General features: G+C 28.1%; 1 long non-coding RNA gene across 1 annotated transcript in view; it reads right to left on the bottom strand.

Annotated features, from left to right (window-relative positions):
• The window catches only part of LOC142327469 (uncharacterized), a 212,525-nt gene extending 192,648 nt beyond the window's left edge, over positions 1–19,877 (bottom strand). Inside the window, exon 1 of the long non-coding RNA XR_012756997.1 lies at positions 19,825–19,877. This is a non-coding gene — a long non-coding RNA (uncharacterized LOC142327469). The remainder of the gene's footprint in view (positions 1–19,824) is intronic.
• Between the last annotated feature and the right edge of the window lie 5,658 nt (positions 19,878–25,535).

Consider the following 25,535-nt stretch of genomic DNA (forward strand, 5'->3'; position numbering starts at 1 on the left):
AAGAGCAATAACGTTTTGTTAATGTTTAAAATATTTTCCTCAGTTGGACATTATACACGTTCCACCATTATAAATGATTCAATATATTCTGCTATCTTAAAGTGTGCCAAGAAAATAGTTTTTATCAGTTTATTTTAACCTATAAATTTTAGATGGACACACCCTTTCAAATATATATATATATATATATATATACATATACATTATTTTTTATACATTATGAGATAAGATATATACATTTATTTACTCTTTCTTATTATAAAAAAGAAAACTAAACAAAAAATTACAGATATAAATAATTTTTTAACGAAATATATTGAAAATAAAAATTTTACGTTGTAATATATTGTTTTAGTTAGAAAAAGAAATCAGAAACAGATGCCAAATTCTTATCATTCTTTATTAAATTATTAAAAAATGGAAAAAAAATAAAAAGACATACATAATTTAACGTTTATTAAAAACAACATACAGCGTGTATTCAATTACATTTTGACCCGTTTCCAATTTTTGTACGAACGATAAAATTTTGTAAATAATTTTACTTAATTTATAGTAACGGAAAACAATTTCGATTCAATATTTATTACACTGCAGTGTTTTATTTATGCACAATTTACTTTTATTGTTCTACTTTAATATATTGATATATATTTAGGCAACTATTGCCAACAAATAGAAATAAAAAGCAGTCATTCAACTCAAATGTTATAACTACTTCAATTTTATTTTATATTAAATTTTACATTTATATATATTTTTTTCTGGTTTGATATCACCACATAAGCTTGAAGCTTGAGCGTAGGATATGGAAATGGAATTTTATAACATATGAAAAATGTCATATCTTACCGGGATTTGAACCCGGAACCTCCCGATATTAATAGAAAATTCATTACGAACGTTAAAATTGTTATATTACTTGTAGCACTACTAAAAATTTTAATATATACAAATAAAGTATTTTACTTTTACATTTAATTAAATTTTTTTTTTCCTACATTATCATCATATCAAATTTAATTGAAGTATAAATAAAAACACACATAGCATGATAGTAAAATTTTTCGATAGGTTATCAGTTTATAATTAATTTCCTTTTTGTTTATTTTATTGTCAATTGAAAATTACATTTACAATTTTATTCAACATATTTATCCTTGACGTAGGTAGCAAAAGAAACCTTGAGCGCCACCGAACTATGTATTATTTCGTATTATTAATTTTAATAATTAACTTATTTTCAGTTCGAAATATAATCAACAAAATTTCATTAAAAGAAATTTATTAAGATATACAATGAACAGAATTGTAATTTTTTTTACGTATATGTATACAATTTTGTTTAAGGAAGTCCCTAAATAAGAATAATAAAATTTGTAATCAATAAGTTACGTTCTGTGGTTAATCCAGCTTCTTTTATTTTCTTATCACTTTATTAAGTTTTATCTATAGTATTAATAATTATAATGAAAATTATTCTCTGAATTCATATAACTTTATTATAAATAATGTGATTCAGCTAATCTGCTCGGCTATAGTTTTATTCGAATAATATTTAATAATCTTACCGTATTTTTTTAAATTATCTTGTGTGAGTCACTAAAAATAGGCCATGTTTTCTGTATGTTCGCTTTTTTCATTATAAGAAAAATGTTCTTTGTGTCTATAACTAATTACCATATTTTTCACATTGTTTTACTGCTGAGATTTGAGAAAACACTCCGTTTAATTATTTCGTATCCACTTCTGAATTCCAGTTCAATGAAAGCTTAAACGCACAATTAGTTATCAAAACAGTAATTGTCATTCATTAAATGCACATTAGTAGCTATATGAAATAACTAAATTCAACAAGCTGAAAACAGTGACAGAAAAAAAATTAATTTTTTACTTTCTAAGTTATCTATGTTATGTAATGTAGTGTGTATGTAATAATTTACGTAACATTCTGGCTAAATGGAGACAAAAACGAAAGTACTGAACGCGGCCTTCACTACAACACCGGAAAGGTTATCGTGATTTGATGGTTGACGTAAAAAAATATGATGACTAACAATGGAAATTTGCCGTGTTGCTAGTTTTAAAAACTTATTAAGAATCGTTAGTTCTAATTTTGAATTGCTAAAAAAAATTATTCGACTAAAAATAAAGAAATATTAAAAAATTTTATAAATAATTAGTGCAGTCGGAATTTATTTTCTTTTTCTTCATCTGATTAATTTCTTGCTAATTTTCATCAGTTCACACCAGTTTACCGAAAACTGCGTTGAATATTTTTATCCTTGATGAATAATAAATATCATATTATATCCAAACCACTTATTTTAAATCTTCAGCGCCATGTCCATTCATAAGTTTATTAGCTTCTCTTTGAAGCTAAGAAACATCTTTTCACTTTAGCATTCATTATTTGTTCCCATTTCTCTACCGACTTCAATCCATCCGTTTTGTTTTTTATTCCTGACTTTATATTCCGAGCAGATACTGGTTTTCTCTAAACAATTTATATTAATTTTTTTACCATGTCACTTTCATTCCACTTTGTTTCATTAGATTCAGTACTTTTAATATTCACAGATTCCATCACGATTTAACTAAAAAATGTATCTATATAAACAGTACGGGTAAATATTTTTCACGAAAACGACGACATTTAATGACAGCTAGAGGATGAATGAATGTGACGAGCGACGATAATGTTAACAGAAATGTTGTGATATATTCTCTACACTGGTATTAGGCAAATGTTTGCAACATCTTTTGATCTTTACACACAACTTGTGGGTAATAAAATTTTTGTTATAAACAAGACAAACAAAATTTTGTAACATGAGTTAATTTTAGTCATTACAGCGTAGACTGTTAATCTTAGCATAACTTAGTAACATGTTATGCTACGAGGATCGTTCTATATAATTAAAAAAAAAAATGAAAACGGCGGAAAAAATATTTTATAGAATAAATTGTACTGAATGACGTTCAAGCTGGCTTTCCTGAAAGTTATCAGCTATTCGAAAACAACTTTCGTTATTATAGCTGTTTTTTTAAAATGTTGGCTCCGTTTAAAGCATCTACTGAGGGAGAACAGCATGCTATAAGATTTTTATTTTCTGAAAGTGTTAAACCGACCAAAATTCACTCGCGTATGTTAAAATAGTATGGCAAAAAGTGTTACCATAAAAGAGTATTATCAAAATCGGAAGCTTCGACTGACGCTCTGAAAATTACTGTATTTTTAGTGCAAGTAATGGAACTGACCATTTAATTATCCAGGATAAGCTGAATTACTGCAAACCATGTTGAAAGGGGATTGCGAGACAGTTGACTCAAAATCACAGAAATCCGAATTCATATTTGTATTGAACTTAACAATGGAATTTAGTTAAAGGTAATACTAGTTTAGTATATCTAGTATATGCCTCTAATGTGGGTCTCCCCTTTGAAGGTCCCACATCAGAGGAAAGGCATGTAAGGACCTAGTCCCGGCTTCCTAAGTGATGCAGCTGGGAACGGCAGAGCCGGGTAAAGTGTGACCACTCAGAGGTTAGAGGCAATGGCACCCTCAGGGCTGAGTTACGCTGGATAAGCGGATCCGACCCCTGGTGGGAGGGATAATTAAAAAAAAAATGTATAGTTGATAAGTTTAGTATAGCTTAGTTTGCATAGCTAATTATTTTGAGCTGGAAATGTCAAACTATGGAATGGAAACATTCAGTTTGCTCGCTAGAAAAAATTAAAAATCTACGCGTCGCTCGGTAAAGCGATGGGTTTTGGAACTATAAACGTCCAATTTATTGCTATTTGGATGAATAACCTACGATTGTGATAATTCTTAGAAAATAAAGTTGAAATCTGCAGTAAGGAGAAAATGTCCTGATTATATTCCAAAAGGTAATTCTTCTGTATGTTAACGATCGCCCCAATAAAAGTTGCCCTATCTATCTGCTTTACAGTCCCAAACTCGCAATATCATTTTCTTCTTATTTTTTTGTTTTTACGTGATAATGAGCGAGTCAAGTATGAATCAAACACCAAGGTGAACAATTCTTTATTACTAGAAAAGAACGCTCACAGAAAGACTGGACAAGCATCTAAATGAAACCTGGGATTGTGTGGAGCAATAGAGTTAGTTTATATTGTCACTGAATAATTTTTTTTTTTCCATAATTTTTGAATGACATATAATTTAATGCGCTTTAAGAGTAATTCAATTTTAAGACTGTCACTTTCCACCTCAAACTGAATCTGACTGAACTTCTAGTCATTAATGAAATTTCATGATGGAAGTGCAACTTCTGTGGGAGAAGTTTGAAAGCATGACTCCTTTAAAAATTGAAAATTGATATTTGTACTAGATAAAATGATATAAAATATTTTTCACTAACAGAGATAAGTAGTGGAGACAGTTTTATTGATAATACCGTAATAAACTTTGATGGCAATGACGATATTCTATGGACGATGAGAAAATTAATCAAGACTTGCTAGGAATTAATATTGGACTATTGGCTAACGATTAAACAAATAGTAGGATACAATTATCAATACTGTATCGATGTCAAATAAATTCGCTCTGATGGCAACAATAATGCAGCAAGTCTTCACTATTAATTTCTACAATGCTACATGAACAACACAGGTACCTTTGAAAAAATTCCATGCATTAATTCTATACAAATCCAAGGAAGTTTTAAAGCACTTCTTTGCGTTTCGCTAGTACTTTCTTGTCCCATACTAGGCTTCTGACATTTTGATAAAAACTAGAATTCTTAATTTTTTCACTTTTTCTTTTTTTAATACTGTATCCAAATTATATAAATCCCCCAACCTGTACCTACTATCACCAACGTTTGATATATAAAGAACAAGCAGCTTTAGATAAATTGTCTGCGGGCAAGAGGTGTGAAGAATTGACCAGTTCCTTTCTCCTTTAGAAACATAGAAAAATTTTTTTATATTTACGATGATTTAAAGAATGATTCTTATAGATAAAATACGTAATATACCTAATTTTACTTAATAGCAAGATTTTCTAAGAATTAACATTGGACTATTTACATTTAATTGGCTAACAATTAAACAGGTAGGATACAATTATCAATCCTGTGTCTATTTAATTTTATTATTAATTTTAAATACTACAAACAGCTTAAACTATTGTAATCGACGTATACTTATCTATTTTTTTTTTGTAGTGTTAAATTTATGTTACTGTAAAGGATACGAAGAAATTCATTAACGCAAATATATTATTTTTAGAATTGATCATAACCGTCTTCTTCCGAAAGAATTCTATGTGTGTTTATTTTAATATTTATATTCAATAAAGCTTAAAAATTCTCTACTATAATATTCTTTTAAGATTTTTTGAGGCAGGGCCCACCCTCCTTCCCTACCTCACACAAACCCGCTCCATCGAAGACTGAATTTTTATACAAAATATACGTTACTAAGATACTGCATTAACAATATAACATTTATAAGTTGTTTTTGTTTATTAATAATCAAATTTCACTAGGCGATTTTTAACAATTACAACATTTTAAAGTAAATTAGTATTTTAAAAAGTGATTTATTTCAAAAATTTTGGGAACTTTATGGATACTGATAATCACACTATAAAAATAATTCTTATTTTAAGAACGGATTTTTTTAAATGTTTATAATGATTCAACGTAATTTCCATCTTAAGAGAAAATTACAATTTTTAGAAGTATGGGATGGGATCATACTTTAATAAGTACAAATTTGCAGTAATAAAAGCGCGCGCACACACACACACACACACACACACACACACACACAGACATATATATATAATGCTTACTTTGTTTATATGCTTATATATTAATATAAACATATACCCAGTACGCAACTTAAAACCGAACCAAGTATAAAAATGAATGAAAATAATTTTCAATTTGTTCCGTTTAATTGTTTTATATAAAAAATAACTTTTAGTAATTTTTATAAAAGGGAAAGAAAAAAGCAGTAAAAGTATTGAATTATTTTCCCACCTTCGTCGGTCAAGTCATACAATATTTTTTAAAAAGTAAAATATCCTTAAAATGTCATATGTACTGGCAATTTTGCCATATTAAATAACTATTTTATTAAGGTTTATATTCACCAAAATTAGTTATATTTACGTCGAAATCGAAAAAAACTATACTTTAGGTGGGGGAATAGATTTTCAGAAAATATTTCAAAAAATATTTAACATTACGGGTTAAGAATAACAATTCGTATGTTAAAAATTACATAATATTACGGGTTAAGCTTAACAAATTTTCATAAAGTTTTCTCTTAATGTGAGTGACACACCTTTAATATAAGCTAAAATAAGAATAAAAGTTCAAAAAAACTTTTCTGCGTCTTTTCTGCACCTCGGATCTATAATTTTAAAAAATTTTGGAAACATATTTTAACCGAAGAGAGATAGAGCAAAAGAATAAAAATCATACATTTAATGCAAAAAGAAAATTGAAGGCTAACTTAAAGAATTTGATCTTTTGATCTTGCCTACCTACAACTAAATGGGTTATCTTTTTTTTTTTCTTCATGATTAATAATATTATTTTAAAATCGTAGTATCTGGCTGAATCTGTTAGGTTTTCTCTGTACGTCTTATTTTGGACGTACGTCCAATGTACGTCTTTATTTCATAACTATTACAGTTTATAAAAAAAAACAGGTGAAATATTCTTATTATATTAGAACATTATCATTCGACTCACCTTAGATCAAGGAATTTTTGTAATGATGCAGAAATTAAAAAAAAAAATATTGTAACGAGTTTTTAACTGGTTAGGTTGTATGGTTTTCTGTGCAAAGTAATCATTTTAACATATTTTTATCTGGAAAAAAGAAATTTACATTCAATTTTTTCGGTCCTGTCCGTCGGATTGCTGGAAGATATTATGTAATGCTAGCTCTAAGTTATGAATAATGATTCTTTAATTGTTACGGGCGAATAAATCTTAACAAAATACATTATTTACTTTTCTGTATATTTTATTGCTTATGTGAGATATTTATAAAAAAATATCACTAAAGACCGACGTAAATTTTTTTTTGTGAAAATGTATAGTCTTATAATCCTACCTTTGTTACGTATATATTCGTATCGCATTAGATTTAATTAACTTTTCATTTTTCGAACTGATCCTTCGTTCATTAAGTTCTACCACTTTCTACAGAGAAATAATGGTCACACAAATTTTAATCATAAAATTAAAAAATAAGTTGACGAAGTCAACGGAAAGTAATTTCCGTTGAAATCTGGAAGCCGAAATTTTTCGCCATCACAATACTTCCTTTACATCGTATAAGAAAGTAAAAAATAATATAATTTTATGTAACACTATCATGATATGCATGCGTCCAAACACACAAACAAAAATGTTTAAAACAGCAGTCTTATCTCACGGTAGAAGTTGCAATTACTTTACTAGTACCACTGGAACCTGACTGTACACACGAGTAGTTCGTAAACTCTCCGAATGAGTTCCTCGCCTTGTCGACTATTAGTATTCATTTATATGTTTACTTCCTGGCTAAGAGGAAGTTCTTTTTAATATTCATTCATTCCTGAGAAGCAAGATCACTACAAATGAGTATATTAACCACAATGAATAGATGATGATCTGTATGCATGTGTGTGCGCGCGCTCGTGTGTAATAAATGAAATGAGTTTGTAAGCTTCTGAAACAATGAGGAGAATTAAATTCTAACGATCACAATTAAAAGCTAATTCAATCTTTAGAAAAAAAATACGTTATTGTATGTACTTATGGTTACCAGTCAGTATACGCTCTGTTCATGCTCATACTGGCAACCACATTTGAATCCAGTATGATTAGAATTATTCAAAATAATCAATAATTTCTTGAACATTTTATTTATTTGTTTATTCAAATTTTATTTATTTGTTCAAACTGGTCATAACAGGCTGATGCATCAGCCTGTTATGACCAGTTTGAACAAATAAATAAAATTTCCTTCTTTAAACTCTAATTCAAGAAATTCACGTAATTGAAAAATTTGAATTAACATTTGTAATTTCACCTTGCCTAATATTCTACAGAAAACTCAGAAGGAACTTTGTGGAGTCTCATTTGAGATAAATGAGAGTTCACATACCCACCTGTCGTTTCATATCTTCAGCAGTAACGTTGCTATAATACATTAAATACATTCCGTATAACGAAAAATGGATACCTAGCTTTAAAACAACAAAATAATCTGTAAGTTTTTAGTTTATGACCTGATTTAAAAAAAACTTTACAAATCAGTTGCGCCGATATAACAACTGATTCTTATCGAGATATTCTGAAGATATGTATCTGAAAAATTATTCAGAGTGCATTTTTTTTTCAGTGTAAGTTTCTCGTATAATAATTTTGTGAGTCGTTAAGTAAATCAAGCTATTGTATTTTTCGTTATTGAATTTTATTTATCATAAAGACTGAATTTATCTATTTAAATAGGTTCACTGTGCTTTAGATACCAACAATTAAATAGAAAGTTTTTGCTTGCAAATAAATTTTATTTTCCGAGTGATATTAACATGTACTTCCTGTAATTAACGTTACATCTTTGAATAAATACTAAAATTCGTTTTATTTGCATATTAAGTTTTGGTTACAATGAGGTTACAATAATTCACATTTTTTATCCCTTTTTTTTTAATGGAATGTTACATGATTTAAATCAATAGTAATACAATGTTTACAGATGAAAAACGTTAATATTAGTAATTTTTAGAGTTTTTTAAATAAACAAAAATATTATAATTTTAAATTTATTTTAATTATATTATGATACCTTATGAAAAAAAATTATACAGTACTTTTTTATGTTTTAATTCAATAAATGATTGTAGAAAGATATTTTACCGTTTTATTAAAATGAATAAATAAAAAAAATGTTATAAAATAATGTTTTTAGCTGGGTTGAATCGTTACCATTCTTTTTTTTATGTGTTAAGCCGTTTGTGGATTTATTTGATTATTAAAATAATTTCAACTGGATTATAACAATTAAAATTTATAGCACTGAAATTTGGCGTAACATTGAATTTAAATCACAATAATAATTATAACCCCAGTAACAAAACAACAATAACGACAAACAAAACAAATTCTACGTATAATATCACTATTTACCATTTAAATAGGCCACAGCCGGTATAATTACGTCTTTTTATGGATGATAATCGAACATCACTTGTAATACTGATGACGTCGACGATAACGTGTACATTATTACAGCAGATATCCGTTAGAATGGTCATAATCTGAAAATTTATTTAAATAATTCCTATATATATATATATATATATATATATATATATATATATATATACTACAAGTACGTTGCCTGAAATCGACAGATAACCGTTGCTGTATAGTGGTGTACAAAGTGAAAACATTACAAAGCGGATGACTATTAGTTTGCTTTGCCAGAAATCTGACAAAATAACAATACTTCATGCCAACAAACAAAGCATAAAATGTTCCGTGTTATAAAAGAAAAATATTTTAAAAATGATAATGATAACAATAGTAAATAAACATAACGTTTATTTTCGTTATGCAAATTTACTTTTAAAAATCTATCTCAGAAATTTGTTAATTGTTTTAATAAACAATTTAAATCAGAGGTAAGAGATCAGATGTGTTTCTAATGTTACTGTGTAGGTTTAAATATTGCCAGCCTCCGTGTGCGAGTGGTAGCGTCTAGGCCTTTCATCCGGAGGTTCCGGATGAAAGGCCTCGTCTCGGTCAGACATGGCATTTTTAAAGACGCTACAAATCATTCATCTCATCCTCTGAAGCAATACCTAACAGTGATCCCGCAGGATAAACAAAAAAAAAAGTTTAAAAATTATTTTAAAGGTTTATTCTAAATTAATTTAATTTTTTAATTTTTAAAAATATGCCTACTTTTCTTATTTTCCTGTTATTAAAATAAATCTAGTTATATAATTAGATTTAAATATTTTTTTTTTTTTGGAAATCCTACGAAATGTCCACACACACACACACACACACACACACACACACACACACAACAAGATAAACCAAAAACGATCGTTGTGGGCACCACATGACTTCCTTGTACGCCTATTAAATTACATAAAGACATAGTTTTTCAATTTCTTTTTTTTTTATTGTTGTTATTGAATTATTATTTATCGTCAAAATTTGTTTGCAATCACAGTTTAAGAGATTACTACATTTTTTTAAAATTATAGACCCCTGACCTAAAATGCAGAAAAGTTTTTTTTTGAGAATTTTAGTCGTTATTAAAAAGGGTGATAACATTTAGAAAACATTTTACTTAGCAAATGAGTCAAAAATATGAAAACCTCTTAACAACTTTAAAAACAATTCCAGATAGAATACTGTAACTTTCAGATAAGGTATCGGACAACTACTTTACCTTTTGACAAGAAATAGAATTTCAACCCGTTCTTGGGGAAGGTGGCCCAGGGGGTTGTAACTCAAATATTTTAAGTGGTTGATATCACCTTTCGTGTGATATATAATTGTAAAGGTCTTTAAGACAAAAAAAAAGTATAAATAAAAATTTGTTAAGATGTCTGTTCCCTAAATGATGACAGAATAAAGTTTGGAACATTAACCAAAATTCAGCGATTTGAACATTAAAAAGTGAAATTTAAAATCCTTCAAAATTAGTCCGGTGCAAGAACTTACTAAAATGAGTACGATCGAAAACTTGAGTTCTACGAAATTGTTATGAAAAATATTTGTACACATCCTAATTTATTAACCAACATGTTTTTTAATGTTTAAGCAACATTTTTTTTGTTTTTAAATGGCAAAGTAAATCGCCATAATTGTTAAAAATAAACTGATATTAATCATACTGGTACGTGACGAACATAAACTCCAGTCAAAGTAAATATATGTACAGGTATTGCTGGTAGACGATTGATAGGGCCAATATTTATTGATGAAAATTTAAACGCAGTGAAATATGAGGTTTTGCTTCTCGATTACATCGTTCCACATATTCAAAACGTTTTTTAATCCCAACTTTTAAAACATTTGGTTTCAACAAGATGGTTCTCCGCCTCACTTCGGTGTTCAGGTACGTGAAATTTAAAATGAATTTTTTCCTGCAAGATTGAGTAGCCGAAGGGATCAAATAGAATGGCCAACGAGATCACCCGACTTGTCACCATCGGACATTCTATGGAACCATTTAAAAAGTATTTTTATCATAATAAGCCCTAATATAACAATGATCACAAAATATCACTAGGGAATCAATGAATACTACAGTATATCATTTTACAAACGACTGGCACACTGTCAAACAACAGAAGCAGAACATTTATTAAAATGAGATGTAAGTACATTTATAAATCTATTTATTTGTCATAAAATCTATTTATTTTCCTTAAATTATTAATGTAATTTTTTCAGAATTTAAACTTTAACCCGCCGCTATTTTGGGTACAGACATCTACAAAATTTGTATTACCTTTTTTTTTTTCTCTGAAAGAGATCTTTAAAACGATGTTTCATACAAAGGATGTTACCGTTTAAAATATTTTAAACCCCTACAAGAAGGGGTTGAAATTCTATTTCTCGTCAAAAGGTAAGTAGTTGACCGATACCTTATCCTGAAAGTTCCAGCATTCTATCTGGAATAGTTTTAAAGTTGGTAGGTTTCCATACTTTTGACTCAATCTGCATGAATATTTTTAAAAAACTTTGCTTAAAATTTATTTCCCACCGGGAAAATTTATTTTTATTATTGTTAATAGAAAGAAAAGTCATGTAATACTTTCCAAGCTTTTTTAAATGGAAATCTGTGAAATTTACAGCGATAAAAAACGTTTTATTATTAAAAAAAACCGTTTGAGTATTGTTGGTTTTTTATGTTTTTATGACTGTCTATCTTTAAACTGAATTAATCACACCTTTTTGGGAATTTAAAAAGACGTTAGGAAAATAACACCACTTTATTTTATATACTATTACCTATTTTATGCATATTTTTATCAGTATTTTAGATTTTTCTGAACTTTAATCAATGCTGATAAAGAAATTTCAAGTTCCTTAATTTACATTTCTCTATTTTTCTTCAAGATGAAAACACTAAAATTAAATTATTTAATATTTTCATGATATTACAATTAAACAAAATCTAATGTTACATTAGAAAATGAATGTGCTAGTGGTTTAAAGAATGGCCATTTAATAAGAATTATTAGAACTATAAATATTTTTTACACTAATATTTTTCTCAATAAGGCGATTTAAAAAACAATGATGTATAACTCTTTAAATGTTTAAAATATGGTTTTAAAGCCATACTTTAACGTTAAAATATGAGTTACTATCCATTCTTTTAATGGGGGTCTCGTGCCTTTCGATTTTTAACAATGTAAAATATGTCTCCCAGCAGTTATAACTTTTTGTTTTTTTATTTTATTTGTTTTCTTGTTGATACCCACACATAAGGTTGTAGCTTGTGCATGGGAAATGGAATTATGTAGCGTACGAAAAATGCCACGCCAGACCGGGATTCGAATCCAGGAGCTACGTATGAAAGGCTGAGACGCTACCACTCCGCAACAGAGATCGGCGATTACTCTGCTATGATTATATTATTTTATTTTTCATTCTTAAAGACTTATAAGACATATTCCAAATATATAAACCTCATGAATGATAGGATAATACAAAATGATATTTATTTATCTATAAATTTTAATTTTTTTAATTAAAAAACTTTCTAAATATAAATTTAAAAAAGTTATAAAATATTAAACCAACGTACTAAATTGTTAATTACCTTATCTAGTATTCAATTACGCATACCGGTCGTGCTTATCCTGCCCATTTAAGCAATAATTCAGCGGTAGAGTCAACCGTAATTGTATTGATTTACTTATTCATTTGGTTAATAGTTACCACATGACCATTACAATATCAAATTAAGGACTATTAATCCTTACACTATTGGATGTAATATTACAGCAGGAATAATTTAAGTTATGACTTTATGAATATAACTAACGTATTGATTGAAATTAAATTTCATCCGTAATGACTGGTAAAAGGTAAATAATAAATAATAATATGAATACACAATTTTCATTATTATTACTTACTAATGGCTTTATTTATCCCAAACTAATATATATATATATATATATATACAGAGTGTATCACGAATTTCTCCCGGAACTTTCATAACCTACTATACTCGTGAAAATAATGGAAAAATTACATTATAAACCTATGTTCTAAAATGCTTCGTTTGCGAGTTACGGCTAGTAAAACTTTCTCTCGGATTTCAGTTACCCCGGTGAAACGAGGTCGTACTAAAATTGTTATGACGGTAATTAAGGGATAAAATTAGTGATTTCTTATGTGTTTTGACTTGAAAAATTAAATAAAATAGATCCCAGAACCATATCTGCAGAAGTTTTTGAGAAATCTGGGGTTAAACCAATAAACTGGGGTAAAAAGCTCTGTTTTCTATATTTGATGTATAAGAACTTTGTTAAATGGTTAATAAACAAATAAAACATTTAAAAAAACTCGTAAAGAAATAAATTTTGATTTTGATTAAAAATGGTGTAAGTTAAATAAAACAAAAAAAAGTTCATATCTTATTCGAATTTTTCCATTAACATTTTCCAGTTATTTTCACGAGTAGAATAGGTTATGAAAGCCCCAAAAGAACTTCATGATACACTTTGTACATATATAGCTGAGAAGGAGCGGAACTTACGGAAAACGCCGAGGTTTGACTTGATTACCTACAAAATACTCGTTACGCTCCCATCTAAGATCGTAACGTATATGACAACTGTTTAATATTATCCTTCGAATGACGTGCTAGTCAGAATGGAAGATGGGTTAAACATTGATGGTCTCTAAACCGGTGAAGTCAGAGTTTGAGGTGTCCTCTTAGAAGCCAATAAGTCTATTGCCTATTATGTCCACGCTATTAGAAAGTCTATTCCTTCGGAGATTGTAGCCAATTTTAGAGCAGGGACAAGTTAGTCCTGACCACCAGTTCGGTTTCTGCGGTATCGATCCACCATTGAGCAGACACAAAGAATCATCCTTTATGGTTTTACTTTCTAAATAGCAGATAATTGTTAGATTCATTCATCCTTCTACCTAAACATAAATATATATTTTCTTCACACTCTGTCAAATTTATTTAGCTCTATTTTAGTCTTATTTCTTTTTAACTGAATTTTTCTTCTATTCATTAATCCATAAAATGTATTACTTTTCTAAATATATTTTTGGTTTTCACTAAAATACAAATATCATTGAAGAATCATTTCTCTAATAAATCAAATTATTTTGGTAAATTTTTCTAATTTATTTAATAAATTATTTATTTTTATGTGTATTACAACATTCGTATATACATTTTTTTTCCATGAAAATATAAATAAATAGTTTTATTATTAATCTATATATAAAAAACATAACTTGTGTTTTTATAATAAATATATATATATTTATTTATATATATGTTTTTTTAATCACTCATAACATGAGTGATTCTAATCAACCCCCAGCAAAAACTATAGATAAATTGACAAAAAAATTGTATACACGATCTTCTTACGGTGTAAGTGCACACTAAAAAAGTGTTTTTTTGTTTTTGTTTTTTTTAATTTCGTGTTTAAAGGGTTAAATGAAGTAACAATGAAATTTACTATTTTTTTTTTAATTTTTCAGTAACAAATGAAGATAACAACTTTTGATATAGGATTTATTTCTAAATCACTTTAAACTCGGACTTACAGAAGTAAATCCGAGTTTAAAGGGTTAAAAGGAATTTTGAATTTTCTATGAAACCCGAATATTTTTTTTTAATCATGATAACAAATGAAGATATTATCTTGATTTTTAGTGTGTGTAATCTTCATTTGAATATCTACAAACTAATTTCTAGATTTTTCAAAATTCGAAGTTGAAAGGGGTGAAGAAAGAAAAATGTTTGAAAAATGATTGCAAATTATTCCAATTTCCAAATACAGGTAACGATATATTCACTATATTTAGGCTTGCAAATACTCTTCAGATAAATTTCTAAAAACCATTTTCGGGTTATTATGGATATAGATTTTTTAAAGGGTGAGAAAATGTACCGCGCGGCGGATCAACCTTCACAACCACTGTTAAAATTACTATACGGGTATATGCAACGCGACTGGCTTCACCTGCCTCCGGTTACTTCAGTAAAAACATAAAATAAAATAAAAATTGACTGCGACAGAAAACGCAAGTAACCGTGGGCGAAGCAGCGACGGGGATGCTAGTTAATTTATATTTCATAGTGAAAATAAATTTTCATTTACTTTAAAATTTATGTTTGGCCTAGTATATACTGGTAATTAGAATAAAAATGAATCGTATAAAATAATTTTAAAATTATTTATCTGTTTTTAATGAGATTTAATTATCAATTTTTCAAAATAGGGTGTTACGTTTTCACCCCCTCTTGCCGAGGGTGCTGAAACCTAACGGTGGCTAGGGTGACCACGGCAAACTATGGATGCCAGACCATCACGCCACTCTACGTCACAAGCTCCTACCTCGAGCACTGTACGTAGCGTCTTCTAACCAGTCTACACTCATACCTGACCCAAGGCGGTCGCGTCCGGACGGACTCTCTCAATTCTTGTTCGGATGAACACTACTTTAAGTTTCATTTAGTTTATGTTCGCTATCTTTAACGTTAAGTTATAAGTTACAAGTGTTATGTTACAAAATTATTTTAAACTGCCAAGACGGCGTTCAATTAAACATTCCTTTAGTAATCAACAAGGCGTTGTCTTCATTCATCACCTATGAACACATACAATCCACCCTCGCTCTAAAATCTACCGCAACGCTGTTAACCAGGTGCGTCCCGTCGACGTCACAACACAAAACATTCTAAAAGTATTCCGATGATTCGTCCCTGATATTCTGAGACGGTTATTTTTTCATGTATTTTATTTGAACGTAAGTTTAGTAAAAAATTAATTTTGCGCAGTTTTCCGCAAGAAGACCGACTTTTCTTTTCCGACGCCCTCACTATTTCACAGTCAGAAAGGCACTGATTTTCAGAGTACAACGCTCAACATTCATTCGATTAACGAGTAGGCCCTACACACACAAGCAGCAAAATTCAGTCATCAGTTGTGTGTGTAGGGCCTACTCGTTAATCGAATGAATGTTGAGCGTTGTACTCTCACTACATAAGCGCTTATGAGAAATACACCACTACACAATCAGCATAACCTCAAATTGACGTTATGTTGCCTGCTGTCGACCTTAAATTGAGAAACTCAAAAACGACTCGATCAATCTTACAATTTATAACCACAAAATTATATATATATATTTATATACACGAGTATAAACTGTAAACAAACAGAAAATTTATTCAACCCTCCTCCCAATCCCACCGTGCGTTCGAAAGTAACACCGTACACCGGTAAAAAAGCTTATAAATAATAATTTGAAATTTCTTTTAATTTTAATGTCATCTATTTCAATATCGACTTCTTCAGACAGTTTATATATGATTTACATTTGAAACACATGACTTATACGTGTTACTAGACATAATGTCGTTAACTACAAAAGATCAATTAGTATTATTACCTTAATATATATATATATATATATATATATATATATATATATATATATATATATATATATATATATAAACAAATGAGTTAGTCGTAATAGAACTGAAATAGTCACGACCATTTTATATATTTAACAACTGCATATTTGGTAATCATCCGAATAATCTACTTTATCCGGTAAGCTCTGAACAGCTATAACTCTGAGAGCAACAGTTCACACATAATTACTAAAAATCTCTTTCAATTTTTGTTCTATACGCAAATACGCGGACGAAGGCGCAACGAGAATGTTAGTAGAGTTATAAGTAATGATTTGTTTTATTCAGTACATCATGAATTTGTTTTAATATAATTTCTTATTTGTTTTATAGTTTGTTGTACAAAATCTAAATAATCAATCTCTAAATCTGTAAAATAAAATTTTTAAACTATGGAAGAATTGAAAACAAAAAGATCCCGATTGAACTGAGAAAGAAGTTGGTTAAACTATTTGAACCGAACCTGGCGTAAATAGTTAAGAATCATAAATATGAATTTTGGACGGAGAAAAAAAGACGATGTACGAGGATTGTGTTTTAATTTGGTTACAAAGAAGAATATAGAAAGGGGAAATGGATTGATAAAATGAAAGATGAGGAAATAATGAAAATAACAGAAAAGGAATGGGGAATTTTTTATGAGGAAAATAAAAAAAGCAAAATGTCTCGGTAGAGAGCATATCCTACATAGAAATTTTCTTCGTGTAAGGATCATAAAAAAATATTAAAAATAATGAAAGGAATTAGAAGGATTGAAATGATTGTAAATAATAGTAAGAGTTAAGAAAAAGAAAATTTATTAAATTTATTTTTCGTTTCTATGTTGAATACCGTTTACCTTTCTTAGGTTCATTCTTTTATTATATGTTGACGCGTTTCGGAATAACTCCATTATTGACGCGTTCCAAAACGCGTCAACATATAATAAAATAATGAAGCTAAGAAAGATAAACAATACTTAACGTAGAAATGATAGTGTTCTTAGCAGAACGTGTAATAATAATAATAATTATCTTAATAACAACAAACTTTATTTTTCGTTAATTTTGTATTTGAATCTTTTAATTTAATCGAATTTTTTAATTTTCAGTTAGATATTTTACTTTTTCTTTGTGTGTTTTCTTTAATTCTTGAAATAAAATCAACTAAGATACTTTGAATTGAAGGCATTTATTCAAAAAACAGTTTAACTAAGAAAGGAAGAAAGACAAACTGGTCAATGTGTCTAAACAAATTAATACAAAAGATCCCAAACTTATCACTCCTTTTTGGGGAACGAGCCATGAATCAGAAATAAAAATGATATACAATTAGTCAGCTGAATAAATTTAATTTCTCGTTTCAATAAAAAAAAAAACTATTTTTAATATAAATTTTTAATTATGGTATTTTTTATACGTCACCATTTAATTTAACCCATTATAATACTTTAGATTACCTTTTTATTATGTTTTTTTTAAAAATTATACATTGTTTTATTTCCGCGAAATTTTCTTTTTTTATTGATATTTATATTTTGAAGGGTTTTTTTATTAAAATTAATTAAGATTTTACGTTCAAGTTTCATTTATTACATTACCGGAATTTCATTCATGTATGAATTTACCGTGATTTATTATTTTTTTTTTTTTTTTTTTTATAATTTCGTTTGATTTTTCACTGTATTATGCAAATAAATTTATAAATTAAAAAGTATTTAAAGAAAACTGTTTTACTATTATTTTTTTTAATTAAAAAGGATAGATGTTGTGAGTTTTAATTATTAAACTTGTTGATTGAATTAAATGTCTATTCAAAAGGTAAATTAAAAATAATTTTATGAATGAAACATTTTTATAAAAAAATAACATTTAGTTGAAATTTTACATTAAAAATTATAATTTAATCTAAAGATTGATCTTGATTTTCCGATTTAAATAAACTATTATAATTATTACTGTATATATTTTATTCGTTATTTAATAGTTAAAAAATAATTTATCTCCAATATTCAACGAAAATAATTTAAAAATATATAAATCCTTTATAATTTTCTTGCAATTAAATTTAAGTTAATTCATTGCTCTAATCCGACTTAGATTTAATACTGAAATGTTAATGGAATTTATCAAGATGTAAAAAATCTGTTTAAGAACCTGGGATAAGATCTTTCTTTAAAAAAAAAAAATAATAATAAAGAAAAATCTATATATACGTGGCATTTAAAAATATCGTAAAAATTTAATTATAAAAAAAGTAAAGCATCTATCTGAAAGATTTTACTTCTTTTTATTTATTTCTTTGATATTAAAAACGTAATTAAATGAATAGATAACATTTTTTTAATCTTAATATTAACTTTTATTCCGTACTGAAAATTAAATGTAAGAAGATCAATAAATGAACTCTTTATTTTTTTACTTGTACTCGTAAAGAACGAAATTAAATTTCAAAATTAATTAAGAAGAACTTTCTTCGTGTTCATTAAGTTAAATTAATACGGTGCGTTAAGTAAGGGAAGAATATTTTAGGAAAGGAAGGAAGCAAGTAAGTAAGAAAAGCTAGAAGGAAGGCCAATCAATAGAAAATAGATGAGGTATGAATGACTCGATTATATGAGTCATTACAAATTGTCTCTAAAAAATTAGCTACTACATTAAACAGGCCCATCGATATTTAAAGGAGATATTTTATAAAACGCATCGTTTAGATCGTAAATATGATATTTAAATTATTATTACATAATTTTCTCATATTTTCGTGTAATAACCTTTTTGAATTAAAATTTTTGATTACCTCTTTCATTAATAATACTGACATATTTTTTATCCGTTAACCCTTCAACAAAAAAAATATATATATACATATATTTATTTATCACAGAATAATTAATTAAAAAAGTTAATTAAAACAATATTTGGTGAAAAAATAAAAAAAAGTAATAATGAATTTTAAATAACGTAACAGAAAAATTAATTTTCAGATTTTATAAAAAAATGATAAAAGAGTTATAATAATAAATAATTATATTATTTAAATTGAAGGCTAAAAAATATAGCTATTATGTGATTTTTTAATATAACATTATAAAATTTTAATTATCTTATATAATTCTACATTAAAATTAAAAAAATTAATTTAACTTACCCTGAATACTAGAAGAGTTAAATTTTTAACACCGATATCTTCCCTAATTTATTCCTGAAAAAAAACCACAAAAACCCCTCATTAAACGTCCCGACCGGTTAGTTTAAAATAAATTAACAATTTAAAAAAATAACTAAGTTTAAAATAATTTTATTTTTTTTATTTCTGAAGTTGGTTCTAAATTAAGTTATTTAGTGAATTGTTTGTTTATAGACGTTTTTCGTTTAATTTGGCACTGAGCTTTAAAAAATTAAAAATCTCAGAATATGTTTAAAACATATTTTTTATTATTTTTTTAATGCTTTTATTTATAGTCGGATCAACAATTATAGTCATTAGCGACTGCAGTAACACTATCATGTAGTATTATATAAAACAACAAAAATCATAAGGAACAAAAATAAACAATAAAGAAATACGAAAAAGATAATAAACATAGACAAGTGACAGCAATAAATACAAAATAATACATGAAATTAACAATAATAATTAATTAATTATAATAACAATTAATTTGTAATAATACAAAAATCAATAAATCATATTCTTCATTTAAGGACAGGAACCGCAACCGACGTTTTATACCTTCGTTCTAGTTTAATAGAAATTTCATATCCGAACCCAGGTCTAAGTTTTGTCGACCGGTTCCAAAAATTGGGCAATGAAGGAGCAGGTGGTACACGGACCATTTGACCTTGCAAGCCTCACAGATCTTCTGAGGAGAGCCAAGTAGGTGAGCGTGGGTAAGTCTGGTGTGTCCAATCTCTAGCCGAGTTAAGATGACTTGGTCTCTTCTGTTGCTCGGGGAAAGAGGTTTCTCGGATGTTATGTAATGCCGTGGGTGGACTCAGCAGCCAAAATTTATTCTACTGAGCCCGCAATTTTACACATGTCGATTGTACTCGGATGCCATTTATTCCAACTCTCTTGGTAGCCTCATCGGCCCGTTCGTTCCTGAGGATGCCACAATGGTCAGGAACTCATACCAGTACCACAGTCTTATTTATCCTCGAAAGAATATCATGAATAATCTGGACGATGGATTCAGAACGTTTGCAGCTCAAGCTCTCAAGTATACTGGTAGAGTCTGTAATTACTAGGAAGCTGTCATTGCTACGGATTTCGATAGCTTTCAAGGCGGAGTAAATTGCAATGGCCTCGCAAAAGAACATAGAAGAACAGGCATTAAGTTTATGTAATATCTCGGTGTCAGGAAGAACAATAGAACAGCCACATCCATCGGCCGAGACAGACCCGTCTATGTAGATGAGAGTGTATATTTATTTAAATTATATTATTTAAAAAACTATATTTAAAGTATATTATTTATGAAAAGTATATTTATCATTTAAAGCATCTTAAAAGAAAGTTTTTATTTAAAAAAAAAAGGATTATTTTATACCGACAAAGTATATCACAATTATAATTTTATGTAGATACTTATATACATGTAGATAAAATATTTGTTTGCTTGTATCGAATTAATTGTAAAATTGTACCTGCAGTAAAACATAATTTTCTTATCATATTTATTGATTGATTGATATAATATTCCAAAAATCTCTGGATATTTGCGCACTTAAATTTATTTTTAATGAAAACAAGAAATATTTACTATTTTATATCTATAAAACACTTAAGGTATAAAGATTAAGTTTATAACCTCTTGATTTAATAAATAATAAAATAATTTAGCACCGCATAAAAAAAAGAGATGAGGAAAAGTTGCAGGATTTACGTATGATAGATTCATGAAAAGTGGTACTGTGGATGAGTTGACCGCAGAATCAACACGACACAGTTGGTCTAGGGTAGTGGGTAAGTTTGTGGGCAGTGTAAACAGAAGTTGAGCTTATTATCTATCCAAACAAGGAGTGAGTAATGGCGGTATAGAATAGTTTGAGCATAGACCACCAGAGTATGATACAGTCTGTTACAGTATATTACAACATGCTGTCGTTATTAAATACTAAGACATGAGGTTCCATGTTAAATAAATCTGCTTACTCGGCCATTTTAATTATTACTATTATATATAATTAAACCCGTTGAGAAAACAGTTCTTTTTATTTTTAATATTACTGTTAAATTATTTCTTATTAAATTAACGAACCCAGCGAAATACCTTTATGAAGCGCTGAACAAATATTTAAATTAGAACCTTTATTATTCATTGAACAAATATTTACTGAAGTGTTTAAAACGTGATTAAATACTCTGAATTGCATAAAAATAACAATTAACCTTAATAAGTAAAATTTTGTTATCAGCATACTGGATAATAATTGCTATGCCGAATAATAATTTGTAAGGTAATTTATATGAAAATAAAACGATATAAAAAATTTAAAACCGTAAAAATATTGCATATATCAACTGGCAAAACAAATTCGAAAGTTTGTAAATTAAACTGTAAAGTAAAATTAATTAAAATTTATCCGAAATTACAATAGTTTATTTACTAAGATAAATTAACTTGATAGACAGTTGGCGGAACCACTTTGAAAATAAATAGAGCTGAATTCAGTTACCGAAATTATGTAACTAGGGCAACGCAAAAACTAGCTGTTTTTTTAACAGTAAATGAACCACATAATTTATTTTATTACCAAAACTTTAAATTTTATACAAATTAGCAACCGCTATTATGACGTCAAACCGCTTAGATTAAATCGAGTTAGAATGCATGTACTTCTGGACTCATATTAAACATATTAAAAAAAAAATCGGAACAAAAACTTTTAATCGTTCAAAGACTGTGCTACTTGCTTTTTTAAATAAGTTAATAAGTCGCTTACTTAAAGTGAAGATAGCAGACTTTTTAAAAAAAATTAAATTTAGAAAATTTTGTAACGATAAAAAAAATATCGCCCGTTTATATTTACAAAACGACATCTTTTGCAAAAGTTGAACCGTCATTAAAATAAATTTTAAAAACTGAAAATTTTTACACTAAATTATATTTAGTAGGTTGATGATAGAAAGAAAAATCAGTTGGGGGAAAAAAAAAAAAAAAAAAATAGAAAACTTCCGTACTCTAAAAATAGGAACTAATCAGTTTCGTTTCAACTTTTACATATTGAACCGAATTAGGAGTAAGTTTTAAATGAAGAATTATCATATTTTATAAAAGTATTTAATTTTTAAATCTGAGAAAGTTCGAAGAAAAAGTGTTCGTACGTAATATATTCGTATTGAATTAATGTGAAAGGCAGATATATTCAAGGGATTTTATAAGATAACACAAATATTTTTATGAGTGTCATAAATAAATAAATCAGAAGTTATTCTTAAAAATGGCATAACCATTCTAAAATATAATTTATCCTACGTTTTGTAGGAAAAATAGAAGTGAAGTATTTTCCTATTGACGTTTAACTGAACGGAATATTGTGGCAAATCAATATACCATTATAACGAATGCAGTTACTACTCAGCCGCACAAATGACACTTTTATTCTGTTTATTGTACGGACTACGGTTTAGTGAATAATAAAACTTTCATACACAATAGCTCTGATCAGTACTTCTCGTAACTCAAATGCTTTACGTGGATTGCAACCAAAAGAAAGTCCAAAAGATATGTAGTGAGATAAATATTTAGTTATATCTGCTATACATATTTTTTATATTTAATAGAAACTTAAATTTAATATTTTTTGTTTCAGCTATATAAATATACTCATACTTACGTTTGTATTATATTTTTTACTTTCCCGGTGAATATAGCAAGAATATTAAAGGGGAAAGTATGATGATTATGTCAAAAATTCCTAGTAAGTCAGTTATTTTTACACGGATTTGAATACTAGATCGTGGATACCGGTGTTCTTTGGTGGTTGGATTTCAATTAACCACACATCTCACAAATGGTCGAACTGAGACTGTACAAGACTACACTTCATTTAGACTCATACATACTATTCTCATTCTTCATCCTCTGAAGAATTATCTGAAAGGTAATTACCGGGGGCTAAACAGGGAAAAGAAAGATGATGTCAAAAATGCAGTTTCGATTTTTTTTAAATCTTTACGTTTTCGGTTCCACGTAGCTCATCGACGAAACTCATATTTACGTGTACTGTACATACATATGAGTATGTACAGTGCAGGCTTGATCAGATTTCTAGCTGTTATTATATTACGTTATAAATATAAAAAGAAATAAAATTCTTCTGCTATTTTAAATAAAAAATTAAAAGAAAATATTTATAAAAATTGTATATTGTAAACTACTTTTTAAATCGACTACAAAATAATTTTTAATTTAAGATCTTTATTCTAAACTTGCTATGAGATAACTCATTCAGAGAACCTGCGCAGTCAGTGCTCCTAATTAGGAGCACCGACTGTTGTAGCATTAGTTGTGGCGCAGTTTTTGGAGAAGATTTTAAAGAACTTTTGTTATTAATATGTGAAACTTAACATAAAAAATAATAGGGGAAAATTAGATAATACACTTAAGTTACTAGAAATGGACAAAAACAACATACTGACTGAAAAAACATAATTTAAATCACTGAAAGTCTACAAATAAACAATAGCCCCCATTCAACGGCACAGCACTCTCCGATTCTAGAAAACTAATTTAGAATGAAAGCTTCTTTTTCAGACGCAAGTTAGTTTAAATAGATTTCGTCGTATAATAAAGGTGATTTAAAATAAAGGTATTTAAATTAATTTATTGTATATTTAACAAAAAGGACTACTCTAAACAAATATTTAAATAAATTTTATATGCTCAAAAATTAATTATAAAAAAAAATATTTAAAAACTGAATACTCATTTTAATCTTTAAAGAATCAAAATGTTTTTTTTTTTTTAAATTATTTTTTTACTTACACTGTAACAGGCTGCCTGTTGTTACAGTGTAAAGAGACACTAATTCTGCTTCTTAATTAACATCATAAGAATTCCAGTACGACCTTATTTCACCGGGATAGCTGAAATCCGAGTGAAATATTTCACCAGCCGTAACTCGCAAACGAAGCATTTTAGAACATATGTTAATATGAATTTTTTCCATTATTTTCGCGAGTAAAATAGGTTATGAAAGTCCCAGGAGAGACATCTTGTATAATATATATACTTATATAAATATATATATATATATATATATATATATATATATATACAGTATCCCATTTAAAACGCAACCCAACCTTATATTGGTAGGTATTGAAATAATAAAGATGCATAGATGCATGTGTAAATGTAAATGTAAATGTAATTTTTATTATTACCATCCATTACCTTACATTTAGAGTAAATGTTGGAAGTGGCCGCCATCTTCTTGAATACAAGCTTCAATTGTTTTTACAGCGTTTCTTGCAACTTTTTTTCAAAGTTTGTGGCTGGATATTTAATACAGCTTGTTCAATATTGACTTTCAATTGTTCAAGTGTTCGTGGTTTGTTGCTGTAGGCTTTTTTCTTTGAGGTAACCCCGTAGAAAGAAATCCCCCGCAGTCAAATCTGGAGATCTTGGTGGCCACAAGCCTCGACCGATTACACGATTACCAAAGAATTCCTCAACGAAATCAGAAGTTGAACCTGCGTAGTGCGATGTCGCACCGTCATGTTGTAACCAGCAGTGTCTGTCTTCCTCTTCCAAGAGTGCAATAAACTGGAAAAAAATAACCTGATATCGTTCTGCATTAATGGTGTACTCGAAAAAAATAGGACCTATTATTTTCTTCCGCGATATCGCG

This window comes from Lycorma delicatula, chromosome 7, assembly GCF_047948215.1.
Source record: "Lycorma delicatula isolate Av1 chromosome 7, ASM4794821v1, whole genome shotgun sequence".
Taxonomy (NCBI): Eukaryota; Metazoa; Arthropoda; class Insecta; order Hemiptera; family Fulgoridae; genus Lycorma; species Lycorma delicatula.